Genomic DNA, 20219 nt, shown 5'->3' with positions numbered 1-20219 from the left:
AAACCGTTTCATTACATTAGATGAAAGTAGCTGTGAGATGAAGGAAATAAACACAAAATCCCATTTGTTATTTATCAACGACATAACCAAGAATAACTTCTATGTCAATCCTCAATTCTACTCATACAATTACAAAAAGCATATACGAAATTTGGATGTTCGATATTTTGGCGGGAAAAAATAATTTTTTTTCCTCCCAGCTATAAATAAGAACCAAGTTGGATTATACCCTGACATTCTAGTATAAATAGTCGGTAGTTTAATTAAACATGATCAATTAAGATTGGGGATCAAAGAACCACTGTTTTGGAACTTTAGATATAAGTGAATAAGCACGCAAAAATTGCACGGCGGCTAATGGGATTTATAATAAGCAAGGGTTTTATAAAAATGTCAAAAGAACGAGAACTTGGCATGTTAGAACTCAAAATGTGATAAAAACCGTTAGTATGAGTATGTCGTACAATCTGGCAAGATCGATATGGAGAATATCCAAATCTATAAATATGAAACTATGGATGATAACAGAAAGATGACCATAAAATGAAATTAAGAAAACTAGACTAAGAAACTGAATAACTTAAACATCTAAAAAAATAAACGTGAAAGATTTCAATTCTTCTTGAATAGGTCAATTTGTTTTCACTTTTCAAGGTGCCCAGAAGAATAAAAGAAATTGAATTCGGACTAAAGATATCAACCAGGTCCCGGGTCATCAGAAAATAGTCTCAAGACGAGTCAACTTCCTTTAAAAATGGTCTGGGGTGCCGTATCCTCCAATGGGGTAAAGCTTCCTTTTTTTTCTATTTTTTTATGCAAAAATGCCGTTGATTAAGGTTTTGCGACCAATGGTAAAGCCTTGGTTTATGAAAAATAAAGCCAGGGATTATAAAATATGTATTCAATTAAGGTTCTGCTCCTAGCCATGGTTAAAAGAAAACTTCACTGTGACATCAAATATCAGATTTTGGCCCAAGAAAATATGGTCCTATCCATCTATATTTAAATCCAATGGATTAATTCATTTAAGGATATCTTGAGGGGAAGGTAAATCAACTTAGCTCCGAAAATATTGATGTTCTATAAAAAAGTAATTCTCAGAGAATGAAACTAATTACATAATAATATCAACAGCTTTGGAGAAAAACAACTACAAAAAATTCGTTCGTTAAAATACTTTTTGGATTGACAACTACAGTTATGACGTTTTTTCGCCTATCATTTTTATTTTTAATTTCTAGAAGTTCTAATGATTTAAAACTCTTGAGTGAAGGTGTTATGCAGATTGACAACTGAGCTTGTAACTATTTTACGTATACCGCTATAAAGTTTTCATCCATGGCTCTAATCATGACAGTTAAGCTTCCCTCCTCCCAAACATTCTTTAAGTTGTGAGGGCTGCCATATCATTTTACAGAGTTTTTGAAATATAATATAACACTCTACATACATTAACCTTATACTATACTAAATGGCTGCATCGAGCAGTTGTTAGAGAAGTTATGAATCAATTGTCCGGACTGAAGACGAGGATAGAGAGATACATAGGAAAAGGAAAAATATTATTAGAATCGACACACCTGAGATAGAAGTGAGAACCGATGTAATGGTTCAAAAATTATAAAAATCGGAGATGGTCTGATGAAAGTGAAGTCCTAGAAAAGGGAATAAATAGAAGCTATCGTATTCGATTAGAATCTGTGGAGTAACCGGAGGTTTTTAGAATAAAGTATGGAATTATTAAATCTGAAAGGATTATCGACATTCCTAAATATAAGAAATTGCAAAGATCTTTCAGGGTTTAAAATAATTTGAAGTAAAGAAGATGATATTGGGGTTCTAGTAGTTTAATCAAATGGATCGAGCGGAACTCCCTCTAGGACGGAACATTTACATACGGATCATTGATCTATTTTAATTTGTATTTAATTATCAACTATTAAATGATCATATATTATAATAAATAATGGTGTACATTAGGAGATTAATCAGTCGTAATCATTATTCAATTGTTCTAAACTTAACATTAACATGATGACCTGTTTTTTGTTTTTTTTAATATTGGGGGCTTTCACAAATTTATTTCGATATTATGGCACAATAAAAGCTCTTAAAGTAAATTAAGACTGATATTATTGTGTATTATGACTTTTTAGATTAGCAGAAAATAATGACAACTTAAAAATGCCTCGTACACTTTTTAATACATTAATTTTTAGACGTTCAATATCTTACCTCATGATATGCATACATAAATATAAGTATATATTCTTTATTTACCATTTTTATTACTGCTACAAAGAGTGTTCAAATAATATAAACAAATTAAAGATACATTTAAAAAGTTTTTTGTTGGTGGGGGTTCCTTTATGAAAGAATTAGGGTGTTGTGGCCCAGAAACAAAACCAATAATTTTTATGTTCTATTTTTTTTCCTCACGTTTTCTTCTTAATTATTTGAATAAAAGCGTCCAAACAACATTTTTGATAAATAAAAAGTTGTTCGTCAAGAGAAGCACTCCTAACGATAGAAGCTTACAAAAAGTAATTAAAATGAAATTAGAATGTTATTTGACAAAAAAAAAGTAGAACAAACAAAAATATGAAAGAGTTTTTGAAATGATGAAAAGTTTTGTTGTGATTTGTTTGGCTTTTGAAATGTGCCATGTTAAAAGGTCATAATTTTTGATTTGGAAGTTGTAGGCATCTAGAAATAACCATTTAACCCTCCGTTACTTTTCCTTTAGAGTTTAAAATATCCAAGAGAACAAAATATCATTGTAATATCCCTTGTGTACCATACTTAAGCTCAATTTTCTATGTAAATTATGAAATTATCATATTGATTATGTATCTAATTGCTTTGTGATGGTACTTCATTAGTCAATGAGTTATTATCAAATTTTTAGAGTTAGTTATCGAGGTTCCAAATAATTCTACTTAAGAATTAGCATTATAATTTTTTTTTTCTTATTATTTATCATCCGAACGATAAAGATGAAAAAGGGAGATGAGTGACGAGTGTATAAAAAATGGTCAATTTTGATCGTCACAATACCATAATGATAAATTAATAAATTTTATTTGAATGGGTATATTAGGGGCAATATTAGTCTCATCAATCCAATAATGGATATATAACTAATTGAATAAATAATAAATAATGGAACTATAGCAAAAATTCTTAAATATTTTTTTATGTTCACAATTTTCATGGGCCTCTATTGATGCCAAATTTGTACTACCCAGTGCGTCGTTCATGGACAGAAATAGGTAATCATCACTTCGTATCGACTCCAGACTGTAGGGTGGATGCATAAGAACTTCCTATTCGAGCTCCTGGAGCTTCTGGCGCGTCATCAAAGCCTGTCGTTATTTTGATGAAACACGTTTCCTCTCCAATTCGAATTAATTTTTGTATCCAGCCTTCTAATAATGGTTCAAAACGGTTTTATGATCGATGTTTAGCTCCTGGGCGATGCTCTAACTGCTAAAAAGAAGGTCTATCTCGATATTTTCTATGATTTTATGGACCTTTTCGACAACAGTGCGTGGTGCATCATTCAAACCAGAACGAAATCGTTCGAACCACTATTGTGCAACATGAGCCGAAAAATTATCGGCCTCGTGTACATCAAAAACGTAAAATATAGCAAATTCTTTATGTGAGACCTCCATACTCGAAGCAAGATAATTCACGACTAAACCGGACAAGCACAATACTTTCAAAAAGCGTTTATAGTTACCCTCACACTTTTAAAACGCTATATTTATGATCCGATGTGAATGACATGGAAATTATTAACACTTCAAGAATGTTTTGAAGGAGCTTACCTGGCCTGATGGTTTATTAGATTAACTGCGAATAGCTATGAGAAGAAGGAAATAAATACAAATCTCACTCTGCATCTTGCAAGGATATATCCAGGAATGACCTCAATTCTATTTTGAGTCCAAAAAGCACAAATACTAATAATTTCGCAACAAATCTTCAGTATTAGTATTTGTTTTTGACGTACTAGTGATTCATTCAAACTTAGAGGCTATCTCCTCAAGAATAAAATAATAACAGATTTGGAAAATCAAAATTCTCACGCACGTCACATATAATTTTTTTTACAACTATAAATTTGCATTGGGGTGTGAAAATTCTCTAAATATGTTTGAGTGTAAGTCTAAAAGAAAGTATACGTGTACAAGTTTAATGAACAACTTACTTGTATCTTTAGTGTTTCTGGCTACGTTTTAACTTTCAAAATAGGGAGATAACACTTAATTAATAAAAATACTAATATCATGCAGGTTACCTACGTATACTTATTTTTTAAATTTATGCTCACAAGGTTTTTCGACAATTTTCCCATCCCTTCACATGTATTAGTATCCTAAATATACTCATAATTTACCATCACTCACTTTTGTCTTTTTAATATGCAGAATATAAAGGGCCATATTTTTCTATCAGTGAGTAAATAGGGATCATTTGTCATGTTTTATCATTTATCAACATTATTTACCAATAAATGTCATCATCTTTTAAGATAATCAATCTAATGCATTTTAACTCATACATTATCATCATGAAATATGTAAGAATATCTTCTTTTACTTAGTTTTATGAGTTCTCTCTTATTTGGAGGGAGGGGAGAGGTTCGAAAATATTGTAAGGGCTTAATAAATTATTTAAAATGCACCTTTTTTTTAAAGGAATACAATTTGAGAATAGGTAGATATAAATGTCTGTATTGCAAAGGGATATATACATAAATGTATTGTATATCATACTTATAACTAATTATAATATGGAAAACAAAATATGCATTTTTGTGAATATTTTTCATTAAAGAAAGCCACATTATGATTAAGAATAATTAATTTTACTTTTTTACAAAATTCTTAATAAGTTCTTTCAAATTTACAGAGTTTAAAGGTGGTAAAATATTTATACATAAATGTATCACATCTGTACCAACCAAAATTCTTTAAGAATGACTTAAAACAGTAGTTATAATATTATAAAAATTGAAAAATCAATTTTAAAATTTCGACTAACATTCTGTCATAAAATTGTCAAACTTTTCAATAAAAGAAAAAAACTTATAGATCTTTATATTTTGTCAGGTGATAATCAATAAAAAAAGTTTGAGAATCACTGAAAATTATCATAAATAGGTCTCATTTTTTGAATAATCTGTTACATTTTTTTATTTAAACGAGTTTCTGTTGTGTATTAATGGAAAATTATGTTTGCAAAGCTTTAATATTCAGAGGTTATTTTCAGACTTCTCTTGCCATTTATAGTTTCAAAAAATAACTGTGTTGTTTTTTTTTGCCAAAGTTTTTTCATGTGATTTCATTAGGAACTTTTTTGACTACAATCTATATAATAGCAATTTCTTTCAATTTATGGCAAATACTACAGGTTCAAGGAGTTTTGTTTGTAGTGTTTTGAATATTTATTTTAATTTTTCAACTGACATCTCCTTTTTTCCGACTTTGTATTAAGATTACTCAAAAAAAAAAATATATATATATATATAATTGGACCCTTTCAACTAAAAAAAACCTTCTTGAGAAATACTTTGGTATATTTGTGATTGAATGACGTTCTTTAGAAAGTAATATTTTATTTTATTACTTTTTTGGCTCTGTTTTCTTAGTATTTGGTTTAATTACAGTTTTTTAGGGGCTGAAATGGAAATGTATTCATTTTTTCTATATTTGTTGTCCAATTATTAATACTCAAAATATAGCAAAAACTTCAATTTAAACTTAATAATTGTTATCTTAGCTATGAAAAGATTCAAAAGTCTTTAAACCTTTAACCTGGATGCCTTTTGAATTTTTCAAAAAGTTTATAAATTAACTTTCTCCGATCCTCGAAAAAGTGTTTAAGGAAATATTCAGAAAAGTTTTGTTCCTGATTTGACTGAATCCTTTACTTTAGCCCTAAAGAAGGACAAGTTAAAGTATGACATTAAAAATTACAGACCAACTTCCCTCTTGAATACCTCATATGAAATTCTTATCGGAATATTGAATCGAAGACTTTCCTGGATTACTCCTTACATAATATCAACGGATCAGATATGGTTTATGGCGTCACGCCTGCTAGAGGATATACCACGCTCTATACAAGATATAATAGACTTATGTGCATCATCAAAGTACTCTACAATTGTTGTCAACCTCGAAAAGGCATTCGATACTGTCTCACACAAGTTCATTCTTGAACAGCTATATAGGCACGAACTGGTGGTTGGGTTTGTTAACATGCTCTCGACCAACCTCAGGAACTCATCATCGAGCATTGACATTTCCGGTGCTCATACTAAGTTTTGCATTCCGCGTGGAGTTTGGCATGGAGATTTGCTCTCTCCATCCCTCTTTCTGATCCCAATGACTGGATTGAACGAGATTATTAACTACAACTCCAGCCTTGAAGGTATGAAAATAAATGAAAAGTCACTGAAGTGCTTATTATATGCGGATTATTTATAATGAGAACACAAGAAAAACTAGCTTATTCCATCTCCCACGCCATTGAAATTTATTTAGGATTTCCAAAAAATATCGTGTCGCTCCATCAACACCGAGAAAACTAGGATTTTATCCAACTGTGACGACTATCTTAAGACATATGATGGCCTTAGCGAGTTATGTTTTGTTACTTCTTTCTCACTTCTACGTATTGAAGTTTCTAGCTGCAGTGCCGATGCTGAGGGAAGAAATGAATTAAATTTTTCCTTTTTTTACGAAGAAAATTTTCAGATTTTTCTATAATACCCAACTCACTAGATGTGAAAAATTGAAGGCCTAGAATATCAATATCCTCCCAAAAACATTCCAACTGATGAGATACATACCTTTTTCAAAGATGATATGCGAGAGTATATATAAATCAAGTAAAGATTTAGTACGGGGGGCTTACGTTTCAAGGTCGAGGATTAATGCTCCAACAACTCGCTGGGGTCTTGGTTCTACACACATAGAATGTATGTGGAAGACTCCATGTGGGATCTCTTGTAGTTAAAAAGACTTTAAGCTTTGGTGATTTTTGGGCAATTAAAATCAATGCAAAATTCTACTAACGGATTGTTTTTCAATTTGCTGAACGGATCTGTATGGATCCATCTACAATGTTTGGAGTAATGAAAAGATCGGGTCATCATTGGAGGAAGATGTGCTCAGTATGGAGCTCTATCATTGAAAATCTCCTCCCTTTACTAGGGTGAAACGAACAACTTAATTATAATCATCGACTGAACAGTAGGATTAAGTTCCTTAGTAGTACAGGGATTAATTGTGCAGCCCAATATATATCAGATAACACCCTCGTGTTTAATAATTTCTTACTATACCATAGAAAACGGCGGATGTTCTCTTCACGAGATTTCAACAGCAATTATATTATCTCTGTCCTCTAATCTCTATATTCATTGCATTAGAAGTCGTTCCTAACAAAATAATAAGGCAAGCTTCCATTGTTAATATTAGTTGTTAAGAGAAGGAACCTTCATCAATCACAAAGCCAAACGTTTGAACGGCTTGGTATTAGCAATGGCATGGAACATGCAGATCTATATGTTATTTTGAAGAACTCATTCACTGACACACGTCAAAAATGGCTGAGGTACAGACTAGGGGCATCTTGTATTTTTACAAACAAGTCCCGGGACGATCCTACGGAGAGAAACTGTTATTTTTGCCAAAAAGAATTGGATACCTCTTTTAATTTATTCTACCAATGCTTAAAAATTACCCCGATCCTTAGGATGGTGGAAGAATAAGTCTGTAGATTCTTTCAAATTGAAAGAAAAAAATAACACCAATATACTAAATATTACGATAGAAGAAAAGTAAAAAAACACGACAGTGGTTCCAATTGAAGGAGTGCTAATCACTTAATTATCCGTTATCAATTATAATATCAATAGACTTGATGGATTATTCATATTGGAAGGTTTATGAAGAGACAAAGACCATCGTTCTATTGCAATTTCAGATTGCTCCAACTGTACTGAGCTTTACAGATATCCTCGTACTCTCCAACGACACGACCTTTGACTAACTGCCCGAATCCTCTCAGTGGTTTGTTGCTCCACAGCCAGCCACCTCTTCTTCTGACACATCCTGCATCATAACGAAGTAGAAATCACTTATCTACTTCGGATTATGCAAATGCTTGTACGTCCATCCCAGAGTCTTGTCTAATATGAATAATCCATCATGTCTAATGATATTATAATTGATAATGGAGAATTAAGAGATTAGCACTTCTACCATTGGAACCGCTGTCGTATTTGTTTCTTTCCGTTTTATCGTAATATTTAGTATGTTGTGATAGTTGTTACTTCAGTTTAAAAGAATCTTGCCATCTTTTCCACTTACACACTTTTCCTTTTTTTTTCTGCCATTTTTCCCTGTAAACTTTTTTATATCACCTACGTTATTATTAATATGACAAATAAAAGAATTAAATAATATTTAATAAATATATTTTCTATAAATTCACCACGCCTCTTTACTTTAATGGGAGTTTCATCTTCTATAACAATGTGAACTCGACCTCTACAATCATCTCACTCCCATTTCCAAGAAATCTTGTGGGATAAAGCTACTCTATAGATGTAGTTGCAGTCATACACAAGCTTTAGACCGCCTCTTCTCGTTTTTATAAGGGATGCCTAAGGTTGATAATTTTGGTAAGAATACAAAAGCGTGCGAGGAGAAGGGAAGAAATACTTTTGGCATCATTAATTAAATAACATACATCTTCTTCTATCAAGAACGTTATCATTCCCGCCTTTATTATTCAATATTAATATAATATTAAATGCTGACAGTCGATAAAGAACTGAATAAAATGCCTAAAATAACGCCGCCTTCTGTCTGGATTTCTGAAAATGGAGGCCCAGGAATTTAGAAAATACTTAAAGGATGAGAAATCGGATTTGTCGATATAAATGTGCCGTTAGTCCCCTGTCTAGAATTACAAGTCACTCTTTATCCTCATTTCATAACAAGAGTATGTATAATCATCTATAAAATCAAGTTAACGATGAATACATCAAGTCAGGCTTTAACTTTGATCTCACATAGATGCTTATTGCATTTAATATAACCTTATCTATTGCTAATCATCCTAGGTTCAAAAAATTTATGGAGAAATACACGGGTAAATTCTTCTCTTCCCGAAGAACCATGATTAATTAATGGAGGATGTTGGTAATGATGTAATTTATAGAAATACCCCCATTGTCATGTTTAGAGTCATCCCCACCAAATTACGAAATGAAACTTTGAATTTTGTACCATCTAACAGTAAGTATTCATTTTTTTAAATCTAACCATAAAATATGATCCTATTTTAGTTAAACATATCAAGAATTATGATACACAACTCATTAAATGGCAAAAACAAGTGCTTAAATGGTCACAAAAACGGGAGCAGTAGCTTTGGATGGTTCGCAACTAGTTTGTCTGAGACTAGTTTTTTCACTTAAAGACTTGGATATGATCATTAGGTTTTCCAATATTACATAGTCAATAAATATTACTTTTTTATCAATTAAAGATTAGCTATGGTTGATAAGCTCCAAGAAAAGGTGTTCAGAATACTCATAAAAGGCCAATACAATTGCTTAAATGGTCACAACAACAGGGGTAGTTACATTGGGTGTAGCATTATAATTAGCAAATGTGCATATCATTCATGATAATATTATACTGTTATACAGGCATAAATAACGGGGTGGAATCTTTTTTGATGCCCTTAATAAGGAGTAATAATTATATAAGACCAATGTTTGGAAAACTAACATCAAACCAGTATCCTTCTGGAAACTTAAACAAACACTAGATAACCAGAAGGAATTTGTGTTTAGATGGTGAATTCGTAATTCCATCGTCTATTTTATGAATATGTTTGGATTCAAATAAGAATGCTCCAAAACAAAGAAATTGTACAAAAAATATAAATGTATGTATAAAGATACAATTAAATAAATCTATTTAATGATAAAAATAAACATTGTTGTAAAAATATAATATTTATGTTTTCTCGAACTTTGACTATAAAATATGTATTTATCAATATGAAATCCCTTTACATACATTGATAAAGAAGAGAAAGCTACCATAACATATGTAGCTAGTATGTTATGTATCTTCTAATGATTATCTTGTATTATCAACCAATCTATTGCCATTGTTTAAAAAAAATCCATCTTTCATCTGTACAAACTGCCAAATGAGAGTATTATACATATTCAAAGAATTAATGCACAAAAAAAAAAACACATCATAATCCAAAATTACGTACTATTTTGAAACTAAATAAAGAGATGATGCAGTATGTGTGCAAAGAGCTTCTTCTTTGGCATAGAGTGAGTAATTATTAATTCATAGACATAATTTATCATTGTATTAGTATATATTAGTGAGTATTCCAGCCAAATAAAAATGAATAAGAATGAATAATGAAGGAATGAACGCTTTAATTGTGTATTTTTGAGATACTAACAAAAATCAATATAAATTACGATGTTCGTTGTTAGGTAATTTACGAACTTCACTTTTAATCTTTACTGTTGTATCTCAACTATAGGTCAGAAGAAGAAAAAACAAGAGAATTAGTGATAAAATAAAGAAGGAATAGTGTTTATAAAGACGAAGGAGTAAGGAGAGTCAGATTTGTGATCATGAATCTATTTCACAATAAGTTTTTGACTATTGGAACCTTAATTAATTATAGTTATGATCTTAGCTCAGACTTGAAGAAATGTAAGAAACTCCATGAATTGTAATGACGAGACTTGCATCTGATGAAGATAATTTATAAAAATTTATGCGATAACGATATTTATTTAAGCGTATTAGGTCTGGAGTCCAAATTATATAAAAAAATTATTACAGTTTTATTTTTCCACAAATTAACGTCAATTTTTATCAACAAATTATGGTTATTAACTCTTTGCAAAGGTTGCAATTGCGCATAAAATACCCTAATTGACTGTCACTGACCAAGAATGATAGGATTTGATTTGAAAGACCATGTCGGGCAAATACAAGTATCTTTAATTCAATACATAGTCTGGGGCCTACCACGTAATATTTTTATCCCACAAGGTACAGAAGGCTTGACTCCCAGACTCCAGGTATATGGACAAAGTTTGCACCAATCTATATTACTATGTCAGGGCATCATAAAAAACCAAGACTGACAAAAAAAATCCATCGGAAATATGAGGTCCGACCCCCAAAAAAAAACATACCCCGAAAGAACCGTAAATTTTACATTTTTCACCCCATAAGGGACATGGACACAACTTGCATCAGTGTATATTACTATGTCAGGGCATCATAAAAAACCAAGACTGACAAAATATTATGGTCGGAAAAGTGTAGTTAGACCACCACAAAGTACCCCCAAAAACCTCAAACTCATACTTGAGCTCTATTATATAAAGGAACATTACAAGAGCCATAATAAGACATACAGTAACCAAAAAGGTGGAAATAGATCACAGTTAACCACTTGTGTATAAGGATATAGACATAAAAAGTTATTGTCTAACGACTGAGGCTGCAAAACAAGGAATGATGTTACTACTACAGTTTTAAAATTTTCACTACTTTTACATCTCCTCGTCACTGTCTTCACTCTCATCACTATTATCGTCATCTTTGCTGTTTTTATCTTCGTGAATATGCGATAAAAGAAATATAACTCTATTAAGATCATTTTCTTAACAATGTTATCCATTAACCAGGTTTAAAATCGAGATAAAAGGTAATTTTGATGTATTAAACTGATTTCAGCTTTTTTTATTCAAAATATGAAAAGTTTCGTTTATTTTATCCATTGAAAATTCCCCAGAGAATATCGCACACTTATCCAGAGCAAATTGCTCCCGCCATGCTAGAATCTGTCTGTATTTTTGTAATATATCATTTGTGAATGGCTTGATGTCATTTTCATTTGTATGGTGTCCTTTCTCATGTAATGAACAGATAGTCTCTAAAATAAATATACAAGAAGAAAAACATTTATTAGGCACCTTACCACAAGTTCGGTGAGAATGTAGTCAAAATTGTATTCACATTAAAGAACGAAAAAACAATATTTGATCTTGTTTCAGTTATTTTAGTTGACTAAGTAAATATTTTAATTATGAAAGATGGTAAGGTTTTGTCAATTCATAAGATTTTCATTGTCTAAATTTTTGTATTTCATTTAAAAGATGCAAGATTTGTTCATATACCTAATGGGGTCAAATAAATCAACCGGAGGCTATTTTCAGGGGATCTGGTGACCATGCCCAGATGGGGGGTGAGGGGATCAGGCAGACAAAAGATTATTCCATATTCTAGGTGACATAAGTAATTTCAGGGAGTTAAACCAATGTTATGGGGTAAAATCTTAAGTGGAAGGCATTGGGAATAACTGGTTTAAAATTATATTTAATATTAATGGTTATCTTAAGTCATCCCAAAAAATTGAATATAACACCTATACTTGTCTCAAGTATATCATGTTTATATATGAAGTAAATTAAGATTTTATCCTCTTCTTGATTCTTGTCCAAGCTTTTTTTTTTTTTATTGACACCTCATATATTTCTCATATTTTTTATACTTATCAATTTGGTTGTTTTTATCTCTATTTAATATGTCCCTATATTTTTCTCATTAATATGAAATCATATCATTTTTAACTTCATTTTATAACTTTTTCTATATTTATATGGACTTTTTTAAATTATTTTAACTAAAATAAAATAAAAATCATGTCAATAGTGACACTTGGTAATATATCTATGCAAAAAATAAACAAAATCGTAAGTAGTTCTTTGTAGCCACTGGTCACTTATTTTTTTTGTGTTGATTGATACATATGATGTAAAAAGCTATATATTTTCTGTTTCTTGTTTCAAATATAAACGTACAAAAAATATATATTGTTGGAATATAATCTTAAAATATTTATTGGATATAATTTCGTTTCTATTTTAGGCCGGGAAAAATGTGATGAAAATATCATATATTAAACTTTTTGGTGATAACAATTTTGATTTTACTTTACTACTTATGTACAGGGAATTTTACAGGTATTATCACTATTTGGTCTACAGTATATCCACCCTGTGTATCCTACATCACTTCTTTCTTCAACAAAGCTATAAGAGAAAGTTGTTAATGGACAAACACGTATTCAACTTATTTACACAAGATGGCACTGATCATATCATTAGTTATTCTATAAATAGCTATGCAATTTCTATCAATTTACCATTTTAATTGAATTCACAAGATGTATTCTGCAAAGGAAAGGAGATAACAAATCCTTTCTTATGAAAGTTTTATACTTTCAAATTTTAATATGTAAAATACAGTAAAAAACCAATAACATATTTTGGCACTATTATTTACCTATTTTTGCATTTTTATAAGATATTCTTAATGTATTTTGCTAAACATTTTTACCGTTGTCTAATAACAAAAAATATAATAATATGTTGTTAAACAATATACATACATAGTGCGCTGCGACATTTTCCAAGATCAAGAAGCACAGCTAAAAACTTTTTTATTGGAAAATTATAATGAAAAATGTTATTGAAAAATCTTTTAGGAATCAATCTTGGCAAGAATTATTCAATATAACCATCTCCAGCGTCAATCACAGCCTCCAAACGAGGTCGGAACTTGGCGCAGGTTGCCAAAATGTAATCAGCGTACATGTTGGTCCATTGTTTCTTGATGCTGGCCTTGAGCTCCTGCACGTTTTTGTGTGATGTCTTCCCAACCTTGCTCTCTAAAACACTCTACACACTCGAGGGTATCGAGATCAGGACTGGAAAATAGCCAAAAGGTATTGTCCCAGAAGTCAGCAAAGTACTCCTTGCAGAAGTTCTGTGACTTCCAGGTCGTATGACGAGGGGGGGGCACCATCTTGGGTCCACACATAGTTGTTCTCAGGATAGTTAGCCTTGAGTCAGGGCAAGATTTTCTACGTCAGGACCTTATTGTAGGGCTCAGCCCCGATTTTCTCATTGGGCTTGAGAAAGAAGAGATCAATTTTCCACCCATCAGAGGTCAAGATTCCCAAGCACATTGTTTAGGCCGGATTATTTGTTTTGAAGGTGCCCTGGACTTTCTCAGGAGATGCTGTTATAAATTTGTCGTTTCTGTGGTTCAAAACCTGGTCGACTGTGAAGATCTTCTCAGTCCACGGAGGACTTTTCAAGTAATTAAGGACTTTTTTGCATCTTTCAAGCCTTAAAGCCTTCATCCTGTCTTGGAGTCCTGACAAAGCTTTTCAGGCCGAGTTCATCATGCACTGCCTCCTGATGGTGATCTCTTCCACGTTCAACTCGTCTGCCTCCAGGTACTTGATAAATGTTTCATCTTGATTCAACCCATTTCCTGCCTTCATTTTGACTCCTTTCGCATTCTTCTTGGCGTTTGATGTTCCAGACTGTCCTCACAGTCACTCCGACAATGTCAACATCCGCGTCAAGAAGATCCGAAACCCTATGCCTTTTTGATTCCTGTTCACTCATTTTTTAAATCTATACAATGTGTAAGAAAAACAATACATGTATCGGTCCATTGGTTGAGATGTCATCTGAAACCTTGCAAAAAAAAAAAAAAAAAAAATGACACGAAAAATTTCGCTGTCGCACTTTGTATACTTGTTAAATTTCGTTGAATTACGGAGCTCACCCCTTGGTAGTATCTGTTGTAACTCGATTAATTATAATTCAAGTTTTGCAGACATCAAGGCAGTGATTCATGAAGTAATTTCTCTTGTATGCCATATCAAACATAAAAACGAACAGATCTAGAACAACTGTTATTGCCAAAGAAATTAAAGAAAACTGCACTTTATCTTTAACTGCAACACTTCACTGGGATGACAAACAGCTATTTATGTTCGTTCAAAAAAGAATATAATATTAGAAAAATAGTTTATCTAACAAAAAAATAAAAGAATTAAAATATGCTGAACATGGTAAAATTTTAGCCTTGGTTCTTAGTTTTTAGAGAAAAATGTAAAGTTTTTAATATTTTGTGCCATTTTTAAGATTTAAAGCTTTTAAGCGTTTGGTGTTGAAGATAGGGATAAATGCTATTTAAATACCTAATGTTAAAACATTTCTAAACCCATTTGTTTGGAACTTAAATTATCCTTCTTTCGATTTCAAAATGGATTATAGCTCCACAAATAATAACTTAAAAAAGTTTAAAATGTCTTATTTACAATCAAAGATATTAAACTTAAGTTATTAAAGACCTTCCTCAAAAATTATCTATATCGTTGTCAACTTGTAATATTGCCATCTCAATATTTTAATTGTTTTTTGGATGATGTAATGCAGTGTTTGTTTTAGTTATTTAGAATGAATAAAAGCATACATATCGATAATTAGACTTTTTGGATCTATATAACATATATTTCAGTAAAACTTTTCGAAAGGGTAGTAAAAAAATTACATAGGTTAAAAATGCTTCTCGTAAAAAGTCTTTTTACTGATATACTATTAAAAAAGTTCTATGTGAATGAATACAAGGAGTAAACATGAGAGTTATTGTCCTATAAAAATATATATTAAAAAAACAGGAAATGGTTGGTTATTTCGTTATTAATTTTGACATTGGAATTCCCAAAAATAAAAAAAATATTTTGGAAAATAATATAACTTGCTCCGGATACATAATATAAGTCTAAAAAATATAAGATACATTTGACTATTTTATGCCATGCACAGAGGATATTCCGAAAAATAGCAATCTACACAAGTCTCACAAATCAAATTGCGTATGGATGCCAATAAATTAACCTTCCTAATATCCCAAATTGCACTTCAGATACAGGAAATTTGTGTAAGATAACGTAGGATATTAAGATAGGTTAAAAACTACTGCAGTCACTTCAAAGAACCCCCTACGCACCAGGTAAACCAATTCTGTAGTATATACTTAACTTAGGGGCTTGAGGCACCTGTGCCGCTTCAAAAAACATAAAAGAACCCTTCCTCTAATTTTCCGATACTTTTTAACAATGGCAACTCCTACGGTCGGTATTTATGTTTACATTTTTTCAGCCAATGGGAAAAATATTTAAAGATCCATAAATGGATTAATCCCATCTGTATGTGGGCAGATTGGTAGATAAATACCTACATATATAGTAAATTTGTGGTTTCAATTTGTATATCAATTATTCACTCATGAAAAGAAACCTTTCACATTGGAACCCTGTAAAAAAGAGGAGCTTTTAATATGATTTCCATGTTAATCATGATTTGCTAATAGCATAATTTACTTACGTGTAATTGAAATTATTCCAACTATCCTTCAACTTTTACTTCAAAAAGATAAAGAAAAAACCAAAAATTATATGACCTAGTTAACTAAAACCGTCATTCTTCCCAACTGTGGCATTATTATTGTTGGTTTAACATATTTTTATTTGTTTATAAGTTGAAATTCAATTTCAGCAAATAAACTATTAGACCACTAATAAAGTGCAAGAGTAGACAAATCACTAGTTGCTATGATGTAAACATGGTAAATTTTCAAATAATTGAAATTATGTAGAATCGTAATATTTGATTTTTTAAATTTTGCACAAGATATATAAATATATTTTTAACTTTATATGCCTATATACATTGTACAGGGGTTTGTAAAGTTTTTGATCAGTTGTGATGACGATTGATTCAATAATCATTACAAAGCTCATACAATTTTGGAAGAAGAGAGAAAGAGAGAAGGGAGAGCGCTTAAACTGTATAGCATGACTTTTTCATTTTTTACGAAATAATAAATTACGACCTATTTGATTTCAATTTATATTCTCATTCAAAAACTAATCCTTTGGTCATTTGGGCTAAATATTAAATATGAAAATATACAAATTATGATGATGTTTATCTTTTTTACTCAGTATAGGCCATTTAAAGAAAAGATTGAAGTAAATTCAGTAATCCATTTGTTATAATGTGATACCACAAAAAAAAACCAATATGGTCAAACTGATTTCCTAACTTTTGTAGACGAGTGTTAAGTTCTTCATATTTAAGTCATCAATATTACTTATAACATTAAATATGAAATGATAAAAACCAAAAACAAAATAATGAGGACAAATTCGTAATTAGCACATCTAATTCTTAATTCATTTAATTATAGTTGTAAGCCTTAAGCGTTTTTCTTATGTAAAAATAAAATAAAAATGGCAACCTGACAATTTAAATTAAAAAATGTTTCTGAGATGAGCAGATTCACTGTCATGACGTTTCATTAGATCAGCTTTGAGCAAATATGGTAGTGAATCCTATTAATGAGAAAGAAAATGGGAAAGGTCATATACAGGAATGACTCGGATGTCAATTCTACTCCGAATCCAACAAGAACTTAAATTTATAACTCCCTAACAAATCCTCAGTGTTACTCTACGTCTTTCTTTTGCATGAATGGTTACTTTCTACTGTGAGAATCACTCCTCAAGAATGAGTAAATAATGCTAACAATTTTAAAAAATTAAAAAAAGACACTTTTTAGGTTGCCAACTTAAAAAAACTCTAGAGATAAAAATGATTAGGATTTATAGCTCTACGTACATATAATCAAGTATCAAACTGTATGATATAAATAAATGTTATTGAATGTAATTTGTATCTATATAACATGGAGCAAAACAGATTAAACTAATGATCGAAGACAATCTTATATTATGCCCAAATGAGTTTCTTCTTCTTTTTATTTAAAGCTGCAATATGGAAGTAATACAATCATATGCAAATCTGATCTCTAGGTTATATTTATTTTTGCAGTTTCTATCGAATGACATTATCTATTTTACATAAATATATACTACCGAACAATACTTATATAGATAATATGTTAATGCATATAACTTCATTTGATGGAAAAGGTTTATATATAGGGTAACATACATACATGAACACATTTATGTACATACATTTCTATTTCACGTCTTTGTCTGTTAGTTTTACATTATCGGAAAAGTAATCCTATAAGGTATATGTTTAAAAAAATATATGTAAAATGTAACCCTAGAGCTACCAAATCATTTTTTTCTACTTATATAATTTAAATAAACCATTTTCCGACACCCATTGTGAGATTATCCTGTCCAATACATCTTTATAATTAAGGAAACATATGTAGATTTAAATAATGTTTTAATCAAACAGAAATCCTTCTTTTAGGTATGTAAATAAGTAAATCATTCGCCAACTTTTTCGATTGAAATCGAAACTTTGGCATTTAATACCTATATTAGATTTCCAAGAATTTTCTAGGGTGGGAGTGTCTTATATTTTTCAAAACTGTAATCATTCTTCTTAACTCTTTGAAGAATGAAAATATTATTATGAACGAGTAATTAGGCGTCGAGGAAAAGACAAACTTGTTTTAAAAATAATATAGAAGATAACTCCCTAAAGAATCCGCAGTTTCTTTATCCCTTAAATAGTCCAACGGATGATATGAGTTTAATTTGTGAGCAAAATTTCACTAACCTAGTAAAAAATTCCTGTGTATTGGATATACAGATCCAATACACAGTACCTTGCTGACCCTGACAATATGAGGCTTAAAAGATCTGTTCTTCATTAAGTTTCCTCAAGTTTTAGTTTTCTTGCAAAATAAGCTTTTGCTCTTTAAAGTGCAAATCTTCGTGTGTTTATTTTTCTGTAAGAAAGTACAAGTACAATAGATGCCTTCAAAAAATTAGAGCCATAAACCCCAATAGACTCTGAATTGCTTCTTAACAGATCATCCAATTTCAAAACAAAGGAAATTCCGTAAAAATATGAATCACGTTGTGAAAAAAACTTCCCACATTCCTTGCATGGATGAATAAATCAAAAACAACCCGTTAAATTTTGGAAATTGGGCCGTAAATTTATTTTCCTCTGATACTCCACAGAGTGAATTTTCAATTCTCTTCGATCAAAAAGATAAACAACCTTGAAACAAATATTATTCATTCTAACCCAGAATTGTTTGACAGATCAGTTAAAAGCTTAATGTACATTTTCGATAGAAGGACCAATACACAACTCAGCTTATTTCTGGGTCTAATGAGGGCAGCAACATATGATTTATCCAATAATTTTGACAATATTTCGGTTTTAAGATCAACTCTCTTCAAAAGCGAAATAATTACGTTAGCAGCTTGAGAAAATAAAAAGAAATGCTCAGGTTGACAACAAAAAAAATTAGCTTGCTGCTAAAAATGCAAAGGACTTACAATCAAATATATGTATATACTCCCCTTTTCTTTTCTGTTTTAATATGAGGCGCTGATTATTTTTCATTTTATATAAAATATAGATGCTTTTAATATGACGTGCAAGCTCGATTACATTGTAACTTCTATGTTCAAGTATCTACACAGTCCTAAAATACACTCAAAAATGGTCTTATTGGACTTAAAGTATAATTTAAGATCAATATCAGAGTCATTCCTACTGTTGCCCTTGCTGGATACAGAGTGGAAATTGTTTTTTTTCTTCCTCTCATGTCAATCAAAAGAAACGTCATGACGGCTAAGCTGCTCCCCTTCTAAATATTTTTTAAATTGTCAAGGTTAAATGTCATTTTTCGTTGTTTTTATGTAGTTGTTTTTTAAAAACTAAAAGTGCTATATATTTGCAATTGTAAATATATGTGTAGAATACGAGGGAGGGCAACACAATCTATGTAAACTTAGCAATTTTCGGACACAGCTAATAGCTACAATCAGCTATGAGATGTAGCAAATAATCACAAATATCAAGCAACGAAAACGAAATAATTATTATTCCGATGTCAATACTCAAGTTTGCTCCGAATCCAACATGGACATACACTTAAAACTCTCAAATAGATCCTCAATGTTACTTTTCCTCATTCATCAGCACCCATACAAGTGATTACTTTACTATTGGATGTTCTTTCCTCAAAAATGAAATAATAATGATAAAAGTTTATGTTTATTGTTCTTATTACCAACTAACCTTTTTTTTGCACACATGTAAGACAAAACTTTTTTATATCTGTATGTATATATATATATATATCGCTTTAATAGCTATCTCATTATACACATAACTATTTTATTTCTCCCTGACATTTAGTTATTAATTACCTATGTATGTATTATCTACATGATCGTAGAAAATATCTATGTAGGTTCTT

The sequence above is a fragment of the Lepeophtheirus salmonis genome, chromosome 5, assembly GCF_016086655.4.
Source record: "Lepeophtheirus salmonis chromosome 5, UVic_Lsal_1.4, whole genome shotgun sequence".
NCBI classification, from domain to species: domain Eukaryota; kingdom Metazoa; phylum Arthropoda; class Copepoda; order Siphonostomatoida; family Caligidae; genus Lepeophtheirus; species Lepeophtheirus salmonis.
Note: the sequence above shows the minus strand (reverse complement) of the source record.